Here is a 17,579-nt window from a genome sequence, read left to right as displayed (position 1 = left end):
TGTCATGATCCGACAAAGTTTTTGCCCCTTAAACTTTTAGGATCACATATTTCAAAAAAAAAAATTCTTAAACTGCGCTAAGTCAAACTACATCATTTAAATTGAAACTGAGGAACTGCGCTAAGTCAAATTACATCATTTAAATTGAAACCGAGGAAGTAATGATTAGTGAAGATCAGAAAGTAATACCAGAGCAGCAGCATTAAGATTTACTATCACTCATGAGTTCACTTAATTAACTAAGGAGTAAGGATTAACAATTACCAATACCCTAATTAGTACTCTTGCAATATTAATGTTATGATGATTTGTGAGTGTGAATAGGAACCCACCGGCCACCCTAAGTCATTGCGTTTCAATAAAGTCGGCGCGTCGTGTCGTCTCTTTCAGTTTCCACCACACTCCTTGTCAAAACGCCAGCAGAAAATTAGGAAGCAAAAGATTAAGACCAAAAAAAATGGGAATGGTTGAAGAAGCTCACAACGTTAAAGTTCTAGGCTCAGGCGAGAAGACCATAGTCCTTGGCCATGGATTTGGCACTGACCAATCTGTCTGGAAACACTTTGTCCCGGAAGAGTATCGATCAAAATCGAGTTGTACTTTACGACAACATGGGTTCTGGACCGACCAATCCTGATTACTTCGATTTTGATCGATACTCTTCCCTTGAAGGTTATGCCTACGATTTACTTGCCATTTTGGAGGAGCTTCAAATCAGTTGTTGTATGTACTTAGGACATTCCTTATCTGCCATGACCGGTGTTGTTGTTTCCATATTTCGTTCGGATCTCTTCTCCAAACTCATTCTTGTTTCAGCTTCCCCAAGGTGAATTCTCGTCCCATTTCCCCTACAAATTTTAAATTACTTCAACTGAAATAAACCCCAGAGTTAGTTAATTACTACTAGTACTTAATTATTTACAGATTGAGGTGTTGAGAAAGAGAGTGGTATGAGTACCAAATGAAAGAAAAAAAAATACTTTTAAACATTTTTGGTACTAGCTGCTGGGTGAAAAGAAAGAAAGTTTATAATTTTGGAGAAAATTGATAAATTATTTATTTATTAAAAATTAAATATATTACTTTAAATTTTGATTTGAAAGCATAGTTTTCAAGTGCCTGTTCCAAAGGATTATATTTATTAAGGGGTCGTTATCCATGAGATTATTTATCCCACTTCGGATAGTTAACAATCATTTTGGTGTAAAATTTATGCCGATATTAACTAATATCTAGCACCAAAACATGGTATAACTATACCTCAAATTTTATAGCGGAATTAATATCCTTATACCAGTAATCAAACAACCTATAACAGTTTTATCTGTACAGGTATCTAAAAGCTTTACAAACATTAGTCTTTTGTTGTGTGTAAATTGAACTTCTTCTTTTCACCTCGCAATGACATAGTAACTAAAATACTCAATCCAAGTCCCCCTTTTTTTTTTCGGTTCATGTGAATTTTACACCAACATAGTTTCTGTTAGGTTCATAAATACGGATTACTATTATGGAGGATTCGAGCTGGAAGATATAGCCCAACTGTGCCAAGCAATGGAGTCAAACTACAAGGCATGGGTATCTGGGTTTGCGCCATTAGTGGTGGGAGGTGACATGGATTCAGTGGCAGTACAAGAATTCAGCAGGACATTGTTCAACATGAGACCTGACATAGCACTGAGCGTTTTCCGCACCGTTTTCACGTTTGACCTAAGGCATTTTCTGTCCCGTGTTACTGTGCCTTGTCATATTATTCAGAGCTCAATGGACGTTGCGGTGCCGGTGACGGTTGCCGAATATTTACACCGAAATCTGGCCGGCAAGTCTATTGTGGAGATCATGTCAAATATTGAAGGTCATCTTCCGCATTTGAGCGCACCTGAGGATACTATTCCCGTGTTGCTTCGGCACATTTCTCATGACATATATACCTCTGATGCTGCTTAAAATATTTACACATACGAGTATGATTACTAATTTACTATTTGTAATAACATTCCTATTTGTCTGAACTTGTCATGAGTAAATAAAGTGAATGAAAATATAGGCGGCAAGTCAGTTGTTGGAGTATCCTATAGAGGAAATGTTGGAAATCTGATAACGTGTACAGTTCTACTCTATATAAGAAAGAAGTTTACTGAATAGTGGAATGTTTTTACCTTAATTTATTTTCTGTACCTATCATTTTCTGGAGGTTCATTAATTACGACATATACAGCATCCTTTTCAATGTACATGATAGTGTTTCTACTTTATATGTAACTAGTTTTTCAGCACGTACGTGTGTGCTTGATCATGGAGTAAACAGTTTGTAAAATAAAATTGATACAGCTAAAGCAGAAGTTTTGAGTAAATAATTATACATGAAGAACAAAATAAATTAAAAAAACTCTCATCAATGTGAAGCTCAACGCAACAAAGTAGTCTTCGAACAATAACAATTCTTCTGATATATAATATTTAGCTTGATCACTATTTCCTTGTTTTGGAATATTTCAACAAAAAAATTTAAATGTGAATATGAGTAACATCAACTATGATGGAAAATATTTCATGTCTCAACGTTTCTGCCATGTTTTAAGTAATTGTAGCCTCCCAAATTCGTATCTAAAAATCTCGGTGGACAAGCACATTAGCTTATAATGAGAACTAGATGTAGGCTCCCGTGCTCTGCACGGGCCCGAGAGCATGCTGAGGCCCGTGCACCCCATACAACATTAGAAAGAGCTTGTGCTTTACTTAAAATCATGAGAAGAACATCTCTCTTGCCTGTGAATTTCTAATACATTGCAGCTCAGTTGAATGGCCAAGTATTTAATTGAGACACACACAATTCCTAAGAATATCTGATCTTGCAACCATGATCTTTTCTACTGCGTGAAAAAAGAAAATCAGCAAAGTCAATTGTCTTCTCAAGAATACATTTGAATTTTTTTTTTTGTTATAAAGGAGCAAATCTTGACTAAAAAAGGCAGCAAACATTTAACTCTACTGGTGCTCATCCCAGTAAATCATCCTAAAAGTACAATAAAAGTAATCTCAACTTTCTTAATTAAGCAAACCACTTCAGCACCAGTGCATTCTATTTGAGTTTTGGTTGCTCGATCATCAGTTAAAGAATAATTTTCTCAAGGAACCCGCCTTTAGTATCTGCAAATTTTATGAGCCCGCTATTTTAAGCATAAAACACATGCTAAATTCAGGTACATGAATAATGATGAACAAAATGCAACAGTACATGAATCATGATGAGCAAAATATAACAGTATACTCCGCACTCTGTCTAAAACCACATATAGTTAAACTATATATTTTCTCTCTACTTGGAATAGATTCCACATTCATGCAATGGATGCCTACGTATAAGAAGACAAGTTAAGCAAAAAGTAGGTTCATATCTCTCTCCTTCAATCTCGATTTATTAAAACATGGACTTGCAAGCACCTTAAGGTTAAAGATAAAGTAGGCGACAGGAACAGGTAAAAGACACTTGTTAGTATACAACCAACTTTACCAACCAGCCTGCATATTGACAAATATAGCATCTCAAAATTTTGTCAGTTTGTGTATCAATCCAAGGAGAATATAATCATATTTACTCTTAAGACCTTAAGAAATGTGCTAAATTGATCATCACTGTCACACTTGTCCTCAGCTGATTCTTTCTCAGAAATACAGATGCCGATTAGAGTCATGATAAATTGTGAATTGGAGCCATGGCAACTCAAAAACAGAATCAACTCACTAAAAGCACATGCTCTACAAAAACTATCAACCAAAGCAAAAGCAACGGCAAAAACACTTTAGGGTGCATGTCACCTAAAGAGTAGCAAGATTTTCTTCAGAGTTCAAAAAGAACAAATACGTCTCTCGCTTTGAAGGATAGCAATACCTCTTTTAATCTGGCGATGATAAGTATTGACATGAAAAGTGGAGCATCTCTATCTTGAGGGGGGAAAAGACTGAATCTCATTAAAACAGGTATTCTTTTTCTTAAGAGAGATTTTGTTTGATTTTTAAGTGAACCATAAGATGGTCGAATGAGAACATAAAGACATGTAAAACACAGAACATATTTTAGTAATAAAATACTTAACACTTTCTAAGACATACCAAATAATTTTCTCTTTTGAGGTATAACTTTCCAAGACATAGCAAACAATTAATGAATAAAGATAAAGAGAGGTATAATTGAGACACATCACGTATTTACATCATAACCAACCAGGGGTGGACATTATCACCATTCAGAGAAAGTATTCAATTGCAGAATTTGGGTAGAGCCTCACATTCGAAAAACAAATTTGAACATTGGATTGGAATTACCTTTTTCACAAGATATTCCCAGGTATCACACCTAACCGTTTATACTTGTCATCGTTGCGTCAATGCTGCAGTGAATCATAATAGAATTGACTGAGAGAAGCAATTGGTAGTGCTATCATAAATATCAAATCCACTTAATCATTATTTGCACATCTTGCAAAATGCTTTCTCTGATTTACCCTTACAATAGAGAACTCAAATATATTTTTCTTATCTGAGTTTCTCATAGGCCTAGCAATCAAACAAATGGAGAAAAATATGAATTGAAAGGATGAACTTGCTCAAATTAGCCAAAAGAGAGCACGTGTATCCAAAGCGTCTCAACCACTATGTGGGAAAGAGTACAATTATGCCTCAATATCATCTATTTTCCTACAAATGCATGAGAAATCCTCAAGTGCTATATAATTCAGTTAAGATTTATTTAGGATAAGATACCTCCTAAATCTCACACAAATTTTCAGCATGGTAGATGTAATCTTTGCGCTCTCCTGGTGAAGAAAATGGCATTGTAGTTTTACAATGGTTCTAAGTATATATAAAGAAGAAATAGTGAAAGTATAAGAGAGAAAAAATCGGTGATATTCTCAACAGAAAAATATCAAGCCAATATAAATAATCTTTTTTTCACACAATTATCACCAATGAAGTTGGACAAAAGTGATAAAAGCTCACCATTTACATGTTAATCTTTGTTCACATATTTTTTTTTTCGCATAGCAATAAGCCAATCTTGGTTTAAATAATATTTTGGTAGCCAAAGTAATTTGTTGCACTTTCAGTATTTTATTCATGTGATATCAGGGAAAATGTGTGAAGTGCAAAAAGATGTAAAACACATGGGAAAAAAAGCTAGACAAAGTAATACTCAGTTGCTTACTTGGTTTAGCTTGAGATCAAAGAAAACGAGCATAGAGTGGTAAATGCCTTCATTCAAACTCTAATTGATGATCCAAGTACTTTGGCTGGTCAATTAGTTGATACCTTTTCAGATATGTACAAAGAATAATACACAGAAAGAGGCAAGAAAGACAAATTGAAAATCTACCAATAGAAATTTAGTAACAAACATATTAAAAATAAACAAAGATAAGAAGAAATAATGAACCAGCAGCAAACATATGAGAAGGAAAACTTTGCATGAGTTAATTTCTTCCTTCATCTACTATTCTTTGAACTTCTAAGAAATAGTCCATTTTTTTCTTAGTATGTACATATGTAAGGACGTATAGCTCTAACAGAAATGTCTTCTACACATAAGAACTGTAAATCATCTTAATTTTAACTTTTCTTTTGTCAAATTCCACTCTTTATGTGTATTCATTGAATAAAGGTTTTATTTTCTTTGCATGTAGATTCACATAAATAGAGCTCACTTAACTTCTTATGACACACCAAAAATTAAAGAAAAATAACTAAGAGGTTGTGAGTTCGAGTCTCCCCAAGAGCAAGGTGGGAAGTTCTTGGAGGGAAGGATGCCGGGGGTCTATTTGGAAACAGCCTCTCTACCCCAGGGTAGGGGTAAGGTCTGCGTACACACTACCCTCCCCAGACCCCACTAAGTGGGATTATACTGGGTTGTTGTTGTTGTTGTTGTATTCATAGAAGAAACCAGATAATAAAGCAAATATTTCACCGAATATACTCACCAGAAAAGAGATAACGATTACAAATGGACAGTAAAGGACCAACGCCTGAGACGACGGAGATAGATCTCATACCCTATGCTTCAAAAAAAAGTGAACGATAGTAAAGTAGCAAATACATAAAGCATAAGCTACTATATGGAGATAATCTGACAAATCACCGACAACCATTAGCAATTTTAAGAGAAAATCCACATGCATACAATCCTAGGAACAACAAAACCTACAAATTAGAAAAGGAAAAATCCATAACATCGATTTTCAGCAGATAAATAAGAACTTGATGAGCATTAATTTTCTAACCAAAAATAGACCATTTGTCAATCCCGAAACCTAGCAAACACACATACATCTACAGAACCCAGCAAGAGAGTAGCCAAGAAAAATTAACAAATGCCCACCAAATTAATATAACCAAGAAATAGGGGCAGAAAAAAAAATTACCAGAAATTCAAAATACAGTAGATATCAAAAGGGTTGAGAGAAAGAGCAGAAAATTTACCATTTTACTTCCTAGGGTTGAGATGAGGCGATATTTCCGAGAATAACGAAATCACAGAGAAAGAATTAGGACAAAGAAAAACCCAGGGAACAGACACAAATGGAATAGAAGAGAAGTGACGTGTTAGCTTACTGGACTAGGAGAGAAAAACATTTTCGGAAATGACTAACATGGAGAATACCAATTTTGCCCATAAAACAATTGATATTTACTGTTCTACCCTTCGTCGTACCAAAACGTTCAATATATATATATATATAATAATATATACTAGATGATGTGTGCCCGTGCTATGCCCGAGCATCCGTCCTACATTCTGTCTCCAAATAATAAACCACTAACGCTGCCATACAATACTTTGCATACTTTATTTATTATATATATACTAGATGATGTGTGCCTGTGCTATGCCCAAGCATCCGTCCTACATTTGTCTCCAAATAATAAACCACCAAAACTCTGCCATACAATACTTTGCATACTTGTTTACAACTTGGACAAAGTAGTTAGTTTAGATATCTCTTCATTTGGACACCATCTCACTGCTAAGTTGGTCCGAGTTTATATAAGGTCAATCGACTAATACGCTTTGCTATAGATGTACATAACATGCAAATTCTTCAGCCACCAATCCATATTTTGGTTACAAATGCTTACATGGTGTCTTAGCTATCAATATGCAATCCATATTGTATTGTCTGCAATTGAAATCCAAGTGAGATTCTAAAGTCTAGTATTATCTTTCTCATAAATTAATGGGTATTATTTTTTTCATAATTAGCAGAGTACCCGACATAAAAAAATTTCCTTCACTTCTGCTTTCACGTAAAGAAAAAAACAATTTATTTCTTCCTCTACTAAGCAGTCAAATCTTTCACGAAACTCAAGCAAATCGCACTGGTCTCACTACAACAAAGAATTACATAACAAAGAAATCAGAAGAATGACAGCAAAGTTTAATTACTGAAAATACCGAGACCTTACCCTCATCTCAGTATCCGTTTCTTCCGCAGTTTCTGCATCCCCACCATGTATTCCATCATATAGAGTCCTCAACATCAGAAGCCAAAAACAGATTGAAGTATACTTTCTGTCAGTGGGCCAAGTAAGTCCGTTGACAAAAGGTTGTCTCTATCTAACTATCATCGTCAAATTACATATATTACAAAATTAAAATTTTTAATACAGGATAAACCACATCGTATTAAACAGCATGATGTATAACATAATTTTGAAAAATAAAAAACTTACCTCTAGTTGGCTAGTACATATCTTCACATTAATGTTAGGATGATTTATGCCACGATATTGAACTCATCTCTTTCACTTCCTTTCATGTCACGACCTCGGTTCGCCCTTCGTGAACCATTGTGACGGCACCTAGTCTCTATGACTAGGTAAGCCTAACAATACGAAAAATAGATAAAATTTGCGGAAGAAATAATTAAAAATCAAAATAGTGAAATAAAACCGTGTTTAAAAGTGCCGCTCGGCATACACAATATCAACTCTCAAAAACTAATAACATTTCTCAAAACCTGGAATCTCATGATCACAAGCCTTTGGAAGTCTACAACCATCTAACTCAAGAATATCTAACAAAGACACAAAGTACAGAAGGGCTAATACAAAAGGGAGAGTAGAAAGGGACTATTCGGTTTGCGAACGCGGCAGATATACCTCGGAGTCTCTACGAACGTCTCGTCTCAAGTGTGATAAGTTTGAGTGGAGGTACCTGGATCTGCACATGAAAAACATGCACAGAAAGGGCATGAGTATACCACAACTGTACTTAGTAAGTGCCAAGCCTGACCTCGGTCGAGTAGTGACGAGGAAGGTCAGGGCCCGACTGAGATTAAATGAAATATAAGAAGCGATAGTATAAGATAAAGCAGTACAGTTGAAAGATAACAATAAGAATCAATACAAGATAATAAGGATAACTACAACTGAAACAGAGGCAAAAACAATCACCAGGAATACCACTCTTCACAAAGATAATAACTGGGGATCTTTTAGTATCCCGAGGATCTCTTAGTACCCTCAATATATACCAGGGATCTCTTGGTATCCTGAGGATCTCTTGGTATCCTCAATATATTCTAGGGATCTCTTGGTATCCTGGATCTCTTGGTATCCTCATTATACATGCTGGGGATCTCTCGGTATCCCTCACCTCAGCTCAAATCATAAAATACGTATAGGGGATCTCCCGGGATGTCGTCCCGTAGTCCCAAAGTAAAACACACAGCAATAACACAAGGAATACTCAATTAAACTCAATTTCGTACCAAAGTAAAACATGTAATTCTAACCTAACATGCTTCACATAATACAATTACGCCAGTTTAAACAATAAAGCAATTAAGTAAATTAAACATGTTTTTTCTAAGCTAACAACAGACTTAAATTTCAAGTAGAGTAAGCAGGAAGGGAAAACACAATTAAAGCTACTTAAGTGAAAACAGGATTTTCAACAATTAGCACAAGTACGCACTCGTCTTCTCACGTACAAGGCATTTCAATTACCACAATACTAAATCCTAAGGGGAATGTCCCCCACACAAGGTTAGGCAAGTCACTTACCTCGAACCGGCTTAAAGTCAACCCGAAATCACATTCTTGCCACGAGTACTCGACTCCAAATGGCCCAAATCTATCTGATTAAATTGCATAATATAAATAACACTTCAAGTAAATGATTCTACAAAGAAAGTCTAAGCTAATATGCGAAATTAGGTAAAATGACCAAAATGTCCCTCGGGCCCACATCTCGGAATCGGGTAAAATTTATATTTTCAAAACCCTCATACTCTTACGAGTTCATGCATACCAAAATTATCCAAATCCAAGATCAAATTCCCAATCAAAATTCGAATTCTAGGTCTAACAACTTTCTTCCAACTTTTCTCCAATTTTCATCTCTAATCCGAAATTAAATGATAAAACCAACAATAGATTAGTGGAATACAACTAAAAATGGACAAGGAATTGTTACCCAATGATCTTCTCTTCAAAAAACCCCCACAGAATCGCCCTACTCCGAGCTCCAATTCGATTTTTCCAAGTTTTGAACTAAACCCTCGAAATTTCATATTTCAGCCCATCGATTACCGCATCTGCGGTCAAGGGAGCGCACCTACAAAAGAAGGCATCGCATGTGCAAAAATCACTTAACGGGATGGGTCCGCTTCTACGGTCGCTTGGCCGTATCTGCAGCACCGCATTTGCGAAAACCCAGCCACACCTACGGTCTTGGAGCTTTGGCCCAAACTAGCTTCTGTGGCCACCTAGCCGCTTCTGCGGCGCCGCAACTGCGGTCCCACACGCACAGGTGCGGTTATGACAGGTTCAGCAAATTCAAACCTTCCTAAGTCTAATTTAATTTTCGTTAAGCACCCGAAACTCATCCGAGGCCCCCAGGACCTCAACCCAACATGCCAGCCAATCCTAAAACATCTTTCAAACTTGTTCCAACCTTCGGAACGCTCAAAACAACATCAAAACACCAATTTAGCATCAGATTCAAGCCTAAGAACTTCAAAAACTCTCAAAATACGCTTTCGAACCCTACGGAGCTACTCCAACTTTCGGAATTCCATTCCGACGCTTGGATCAAAATCTCACTATTGTCACACCTCCTTTTTACATACCCGCGAGGGTACAAGGGAGTTTTTTCCAATTAAAGGACAATCGAAACGGGATTGGTTTATTTATTTCAGAGTTGCCACTTGGGAGATTTAGGGTGTCCCAAGTCACCAATTTTAATCCCGAATCGAGGAAAAGAATGACTCCATATTACAGTCTGCGTACCAGAAATCCGGATAAGGAATTCTGTTAACCCGGGAGAAGGTGTTAGGCATTCCCGAATTCCGTGGTTCTAGCACGGTCGCTCGGATTTTTTTATATATAAAAAAATAAAAAATAAAACTATTAATAGTGATAATTCACTTTTTATTTTTTATTTTTTTGGTTTTGTTTTGTGTTGGACAAAAATGAAGAAGGGGTGTTGGGTTAATGGAGCGGACCGGATCGACCCGGTTTGAAACGGACCGGGTCATGGGGAAAGTTGGGCAATTATTTGGGCCTGTGGTTTGAAATTGAAGAAGTGGCCCAATCCGATTTTTCTTTGTATTTTTGTTCTCTTTTCTTCTTTTATTTTTCTAAAACTAAATTATAAAAGTACTTAAATTATTATTAAGAACTAAATTAAGTTATAAAAGCGCAAATTAACTTCCAATAACAATTAACGCACAATTAAGTAATAATTAAGCATAAAATTGTTCATTTGGACATTAAATGCTAAAAATGCAAAAGATGCCTATTTTTGTATTTTTTATTAATTTAACAAATAAACATGCATAGACAAACATACAAATAGTTACACAAAATATCACAAAAATTGCACACCAAGAAAAATTATTTTATTTTTGAATTTTTTGGGAGTAATTCTCATATAGGGCAAAAATCACGTGCTTACAACTATCGAACCGGAAACTTCAAGAATTCGACTTTCGGCATTTCAAGCCTAAATTAGCTACGGACCTCCAAAACACAATCCAAACACGCTCCTAAACCCGAAATTACCCAACGGAGCTAACGAAACCATCGGAATTCCATTCCTAGGTCGTCTTCGCACTGTTCCAACTATGGTCAAACTTCCGAAACTTAAGCTCTCATTTAAGGACTTAGTGTCTCAAAACTCTCCGAAACTCCAAATAATTCCTCCCCGCAACTCACAATAGCAGAAACAAACATGGGGAAAGCAGTTATTAGGGGATCAGGGCGTAAATTCTTAAGACGACCGTCCGGGTCGTCACATCCTTCTACACTTAAACATATGTTCGTCCTCGAACGAGCATAGAGACATACCTGAAGTAGAGAAAAGATGAGGGTAACGACTGCGTATATCCTGCTCGGTTCAGGTCGCCTCATCGATCGGCTGACCCAACCACTGAACCTTCACTGATGCAATGTTTTTTGACCTCAGCTTTCTAACCTGCCTGTCCAATATTGCCACTGGATCCTCAACATAGGATAGATCCTTATCCAACTGGACTGAACTGAAATCCAACACGTATGACGGATCACCGTGATACCTCCGGAGCTTCGAAATATGAAATACTAGATGAACTCCTGCCAAGTTGGGAGGTAGGGCAAGCTCATAAGCAACCTCCCCAACACGCCTCAATACCTCAAAAGGGACAATAAACCTCGGACTCAGCTTCCCTTTCTTCCCAAATCTCATAACGCCCTTCATAGGCGAAACCCAAAGTAGAACCCGCTCTCCAACCATATAGGAAACATCACGAACCTTCCGGTTCACGTAACTCTTCTATCTAGACTGGGCTGTACGGAGTCTATCCTGAATAACCCTAACCTTCTCCAAAGCATCCTGAACCAAGTTTGTGCCCAATAATTTGGCCTCACCCGACTCAAACCAACCCACCAAGGATCGACACCGCCTACCATATAAAGCCTCATATGGTGCCATCTAAATGCTAGACTGATAGTTGTTGTTGTAGGCAAACTCCGCCAATAGCTAGAACTGATCCCAAGACCCTCCAAACTCAATCACGCATGCACAAAGCATTTCCTCAAGAACCTGAATGGTGCACTCGGACTGTCCGTCCGTCTAAGGGTGAAATGATGTACTCAACTCCACCCGAGTACCCAACTCATGCTGAACGGCCCTCTAGAATCGTGATATGAATTGAGTACCTCTATCTGAAATGATAAAAACTGGAATACCATATAGACGAACAATCTTCCGGATATAAATCTCCGTCAACCGCTCTGAAGAAAAAGTAGTACACACAGGAATGAAGTGTGCGAACTTGGTCAGCCGATCCACAATCACCCAAATAGCATCGAACTTCCTTAAAGTCCGTGGGAGACCAACTACAAAGTCCATGGTGATCCGCTCCCATTTCCACTCTAGAATCTCTATCTGCTGAAGCAACCCTCCCAGTCTCTGGTGCTCATACTTCACCTGCTGACAATTGAGGCACCGAGCTACAAATCCAATTATATCTTTCTTCATCCGCCTCCACCAACAGTGTTGCCTCAAATCCTGATACATCTTTGCGTCACCCGGGTAAATGGAATACCGCGAACTATGGGCCTCCTCTAGAATCAACTCCCGAAGCCCATCAACGTTGGGTACACAAATCCGACCATGCATCCTCAATACTCCGTCATCACCAATAGTCACATCTCTGGCATCGCCATGCTGAACCTTGTCCTTGAGGACAAGCAAATGAGAGTCATCATCTGACGCTCCCTGATACGATCAAATAAGGAAGATCGAGAAAACATGCAAGCTAGAACCCGACTGGGCTCCGGAAGATCCAATCTCCCAAACTGGCTGGCTAATGCCTGAACATCTATCGCCATAGGCCTCTCCGATGCTGGTAAATAAGCCAAACTCCCCAAAATCTCTGCCCGGCGACTCAAGGCATCGGCCACCATATTGGCCTTGCCCGGGTGATACAAAATAGTGATATCATAGTCCTTCAGCAGCTCTAACCACCTCCTCTAGCGCAAATTTAGATCCTTTTGCTTGAACAGGTGCTGCAAGCTCCGATGATCAATATAAATCTTACAAGGAACCTCGTACAAATAATGACGCCAGATCTTCAGGGCGTGAACAATGGCAGCTAACTCAAGGTTGTGGATAAGATAATTCTTCTCGTAAACCTTCAACTGTCTGGACGCCTAGGCAATAACCCTACTGCCTTGCATCAAAACCGCTCCAAGGCCAATCCTCAAGGCATCACAATAGATAGTATACGACCCCGAACTTGTAGGCAATATCAAAATTGGGGTTGTAGTCAAAGCTGTCTTGAGCTTCTAGAAGCTCGCCTCACACTCTTTCGTCCACTGAAATGGAGCACCCTTCTGGGTCAGTCTGGTCATAGGGGCTGCAATCAATGAAAACCCCTCCACAAAACGATTGTAGTAACCCGCCAAGCCAAGAAACTGCGGATCTCTGTAGTTGAGGATGGTCTGGGCCAACTCTGCACTACCTCTACTTTCTTCGGGTCCACCTGAATACCCTCACTCGATACCACGTGGCCTAATAATTCCACATAATCCAACCAAAACTCACATTTTGAGAACTTAGCATATAACTTCTTTTCTCTTAGGGTCTGAAGCACTGTCCTCAGGTGTTGCTCATGATCTTTCCGACTTTGGGAATACACCAGAATATCATCAATAAAGACAATGACGAACGAGTCAAGATATGGCCGGAACACACTGTGCATCAAATGCATAAAGGCTACTGGGGCATTGGTCATCCCAAATGACATAACAAGGAACTCGTAATGACCATAGCGAGTCCTGAAAGCAGTCTTCGGGATATCTGGCTCCCGAATCTTCAATTGACGGTAACCTGAGCGCAAGTCAATCTTAGAAAACACTTGTGCGTCCTGAAACTGGTCAAACAGATCATCAATACGAGGCAAAGGATAACGGTTCTTCACTGTAACTTTGTTCAACTAGCGATAATCAATACATATATGCATAGAACCATCATTTTTCTTCACAAACAATACAGGAGGACCCCAAGGTGATACACTAGGCTAGTTAAAACCCTTATCAAGCAATTCCTGTAACTGATCCTTCAACTCCTTCAACTCAGGAAAGGACATACGATACGGAGGAATAGAAATGGGCTGAGTGCCTCTAATAGATCAATACCAAAATCAATATCTCAATTAGGCGGCATTCCTGGAAGATCAGTTGGAAACACATCGGGAAAATCCCGAACTACTAGGACCGAATCCACTGAAGGGGCATCAATACTGACATTTCTCACATAAGCTAGATACGTATCACATCCCTTCTCAACCATTCGTTTAGCCTTAAGGAAAGAAATAACTCTACTAGGAGTGTGATCTAAAGTACCCCTCCACTCAACATGCGGTACACCTGGCATAGTCAGCGCCATAGTTTTGGCGTGACAATCAAGAATAGCATAATGGGGTGACAACCAGTCCATGCCCAAGATAATATCAAAATCTACCATGTTGAGCAACAATAAATCAGCTCTAGTCTCAAAACTACTAAGAGCAACCAATCACGACCGATAAATGCGGTCCACAACAAGAGAATCTCCCACAGAAGTAGAAACATAAACAGGGGAACTCAAAGAATCCCGAGGTACACCCAAATACGGAGCAAAATAAGAAGACACATAAGAGTAAGTGGTATAGTATCGGAGGCAACAACCTCGGTACGGGCAGGAAGGGCATAGTATCAGGCCTGGCCTCCCCCTCTAGGGAGACCTCTACCTCCCCGACCTCCACCTCTAGCTGGCTGAGCAAGTGGGGTAGCAACTGGAGCTGTAACCATAGCCTGAGAACTCTGTGGGGTGCACTGTGGCTGAGAAGTCTGTGGAGGCGCACTCCTCCCAAGTCTAGGGAAATCCCTCACCACATGGCATGTGTCACCGCACTCAAAACCTGTGACTGGCTTGGGCCAGGTCTGTTGGACTGACCTTTGAAAGCACCCCGCGCATGAGGCGCGCTAGTTACCGGAGGTGCATAATAAGGCTCTTGAGGCCTAGGAGGAGCTGGAATACCACTGGCTGCTGAAAGAGCTGAATGAACAGGGAAACTCATATAACCCCTACCATGACGACCTACAGCTGGGGCATGGGCACCAGAATAATGGCCCGACTCTCGAGATCTCTTGGCCTCCGTTTCCTCTCTCCCCCTAGCATGCATACCCTTAATCCTCCTAGCAATGCTTACCACCTGCTGATAACAAATATCCATCTCCAACTCACGAGCCATGCTAGACCTGATGTTGGGAATAAGCCCATCAATAAACTGGTGAACCCTCTCGCGAATAGTAGAAACCAAGGCTGGGGCATGTCTAGCCAAACTGGTGTAACGGACAGCATACTCCGAGACAGTCATAGCACCCTAGCACAAATGCTCAAACTCTACACGCCATGAGTCCCTGAGGCTTTGAGGAACAAACTCCCTCAGGAACATATTTGAAAACCGAGTCCAAGTCAGTGAAGCTACCTCGTCCGGACCGTCTAACTCATAGGTGCGCCACCACTCATAGGCGGCTCCTCAAAGCTGGAAGGCAGTTAAAAAAACTCCACTCGATCCTGATATACCCATAGTGCGGAGGATACGGTGACACTCCTCCAGAAATCCTAAGGCATCATCAGAGGCTAACCCACTGAATACAGGAGGATCATACTTCTTGAACCTCTCAAGTCTCCGCTGCTCATCCTCTAAAGCTGATGCCCTGTCCTCGGGCTGATGTGGGGCTACAGGATGTACAGGAATAATCTCAGGGACCTGCTCAACATGCACTCGCTGCTCAGGAGTGCAAGCGGTCGGAGTCTGTGCTCCTCCCCCGGCCTGAGATGTAGCTGCAGCAAGGGGAAGCAACCCTGCCTGAGCCAAAGTGGTGTACATGCTCATGAACTGTGCTAGAGTCTCCTGAAGTGCTAGAGTAGTAGTAGCAGTAGGTGTATCAAGTCCTTGGACTCCGGCTGGAACTGCTGGTGGTACCTCGGTGGCAGCTCGCGCGGGTGCTCTGGCTGCACCACGTGCGCGTCCTCGTCCTCTACCCTGGCCTCGGCCTCTGACGGTTGTAGTAGGGGGCGCGGGTGCCAGATCATCTCGGGTGGCGCGTGTCCTCACCATCTGTGAGAGAATAGAAGATAGAAGTTTAGAATTGTGATGTCAAAATCTCGCACGACGAGGAAATCAAATGAAGTGGAATTTTTCTAATAGTTACAAAACCTCTCGTTGATAAGTATAGACGTCTCCGTACCGATCAACGAGACTCTAATAAACCGGCTTGTGATTCATGACTCCTATGAACCTAGAGCTCTGATACCAACTTGTCACGACCTCGGTTCGCTCTCCGTGAACCATCGTGACGGCACCTAGTCTCTACGACTAGGTAAGCCTAACAATGCGGAAAATAGACAAAATTTGCTGAAGAAATAATTAAAAATCGAAATAGTGAAATAAAATCGTGTTTAAAAGTGTCGCTCGGCATACACAATATCAACTCTCAAAAACTAACAACATTTCCCAAAACCCAGAATCTCATGATCATAAGCCTTTTTAAGTCTACAAACATCTAACTCCAGAATATCTAACAAAGACACAAAGTACACAAGGGCTAATACAAAAGGGAGAGTAGACTCTTTGGTCTGCGGACATGGCAGATATACCTTGGAGTCTCTACGAACGTCTCGTCTCAAGCGTGATAAGTCTGAGTGGAGGTACCTGGATCTATACATGAAAAACATGCACAGAAAGGGCATGAGTATACCACAACTGTACTTAGTAAGTGCCAAGCCTAACCTCGGTCGGGTAGTAACGAGGAAGGTCAAGGCCCGACTGAGATTAAATGAAATATAAGAAGCGACAGTATAAGATAAAGCAGTACAGTTGAATGATAACAATAAGAATCAATACAGGATAATAAGGATAACTACAACTGAAACAGAGGCAAAAACAATCACCAGGAATACCACTCTTCACAAAGATAATAACTGGGGATCTTTTAGTATCCCGAGGATCTCTTAGTACCCTCAATATATACCAGGGATCTCTTGGTATCCCGAGGATCTCTTGGTATCCTCAATATATTCTAGGGATCTCTTGGTATCCTCATTATACGTGCTGGGGATCTCTCGGTATCCCTCACCTTAGCTCAAATCATAAAATCATATAGGGGATCTCCCGGGATGTCGTCCCGTAGTCCCAAAGTAAAACACACAACAATAACACAAGGAATACTCAATTAAACTCAATTTCGTACCAAAGTAAAACAGGTAATTCTAACCTAACATGCTTCACATAATACAATTACGGCAGTTTAAACAATAAAGCAATTAAGTAAATTAAACATGCTTTTTCTAAGCTAACAACAAACTTAAATTTCAAGTTGAGTAAGCAGGAAAGGAAAACACAATTAAAGTTACTTAAGTTAAAACAGGATTTTCAACAATTAGCATAAGTACGCACTCATCACCTCACGTACAAGGCATTTCAATTACCACAATACTAAATCCTAAGGGGAATGTCCCCCACACAAGGTTAGGCAAGCCACTTACCTCG

At 39.7% G+C, this 17,579-nt stretch overlaps 1 long non-coding RNA gene and 1 pseudogene across 3 annotated transcripts; one reads left to right on the top strand and one right to left on the bottom strand.

Moving 5' to 3' along the window:
* Positions 1-346: 346 nt before the first annotated feature.
* Positions 347-2,142, top strand: LOC104247893 (probable esterase KAI2; annotated as a pseudogene).
* Positions 2,143-2,421: 279 nt separating this feature from the next.
* On the bottom strand, positions 2,422-6,594 carry LOC104225228 (uncharacterized). Of its 3 annotated transcripts, none has more exons than XR_011405461.1 (5): positions 6,475-6,591; positions 5,976-6,053; positions 5,207-5,291; positions 4,327-4,391; positions 2,422-2,873 (listed from the first exon to the last, which is right to left on the bottom strand). It is a non-coding gene; the product is annotated as an uncharacterized lncRNA (long non-coding RNA). The 3 variants fall into 3 exon arrangements; XR_011405460.1 differs by having other exon boundaries at positions 2,735-3,150; positions 6,475-6,594; XR_011405462.1 differs by having other exon boundaries at positions 2,834-3,150; positions 5,976-6,048; positions 6,475-6,594.
* Positions 6,595-17,579: the final 10,985 nt, after the last annotated feature.

This window comes from Nicotiana sylvestris, chromosome 2, assembly GCF_000393655.2.
Source record: "Nicotiana sylvestris chromosome 2, ASM39365v2, whole genome shotgun sequence".
NCBI lineage: Eukaryota > Viridiplantae > Streptophyta > Magnoliopsida > Solanales > Solanaceae > Nicotiana > Nicotiana sylvestris.
The sequence above is the reverse complement of the archived record's forward strand: the minus strand, read 5'-3'. Positions and strand labels throughout refer to the sequence as shown.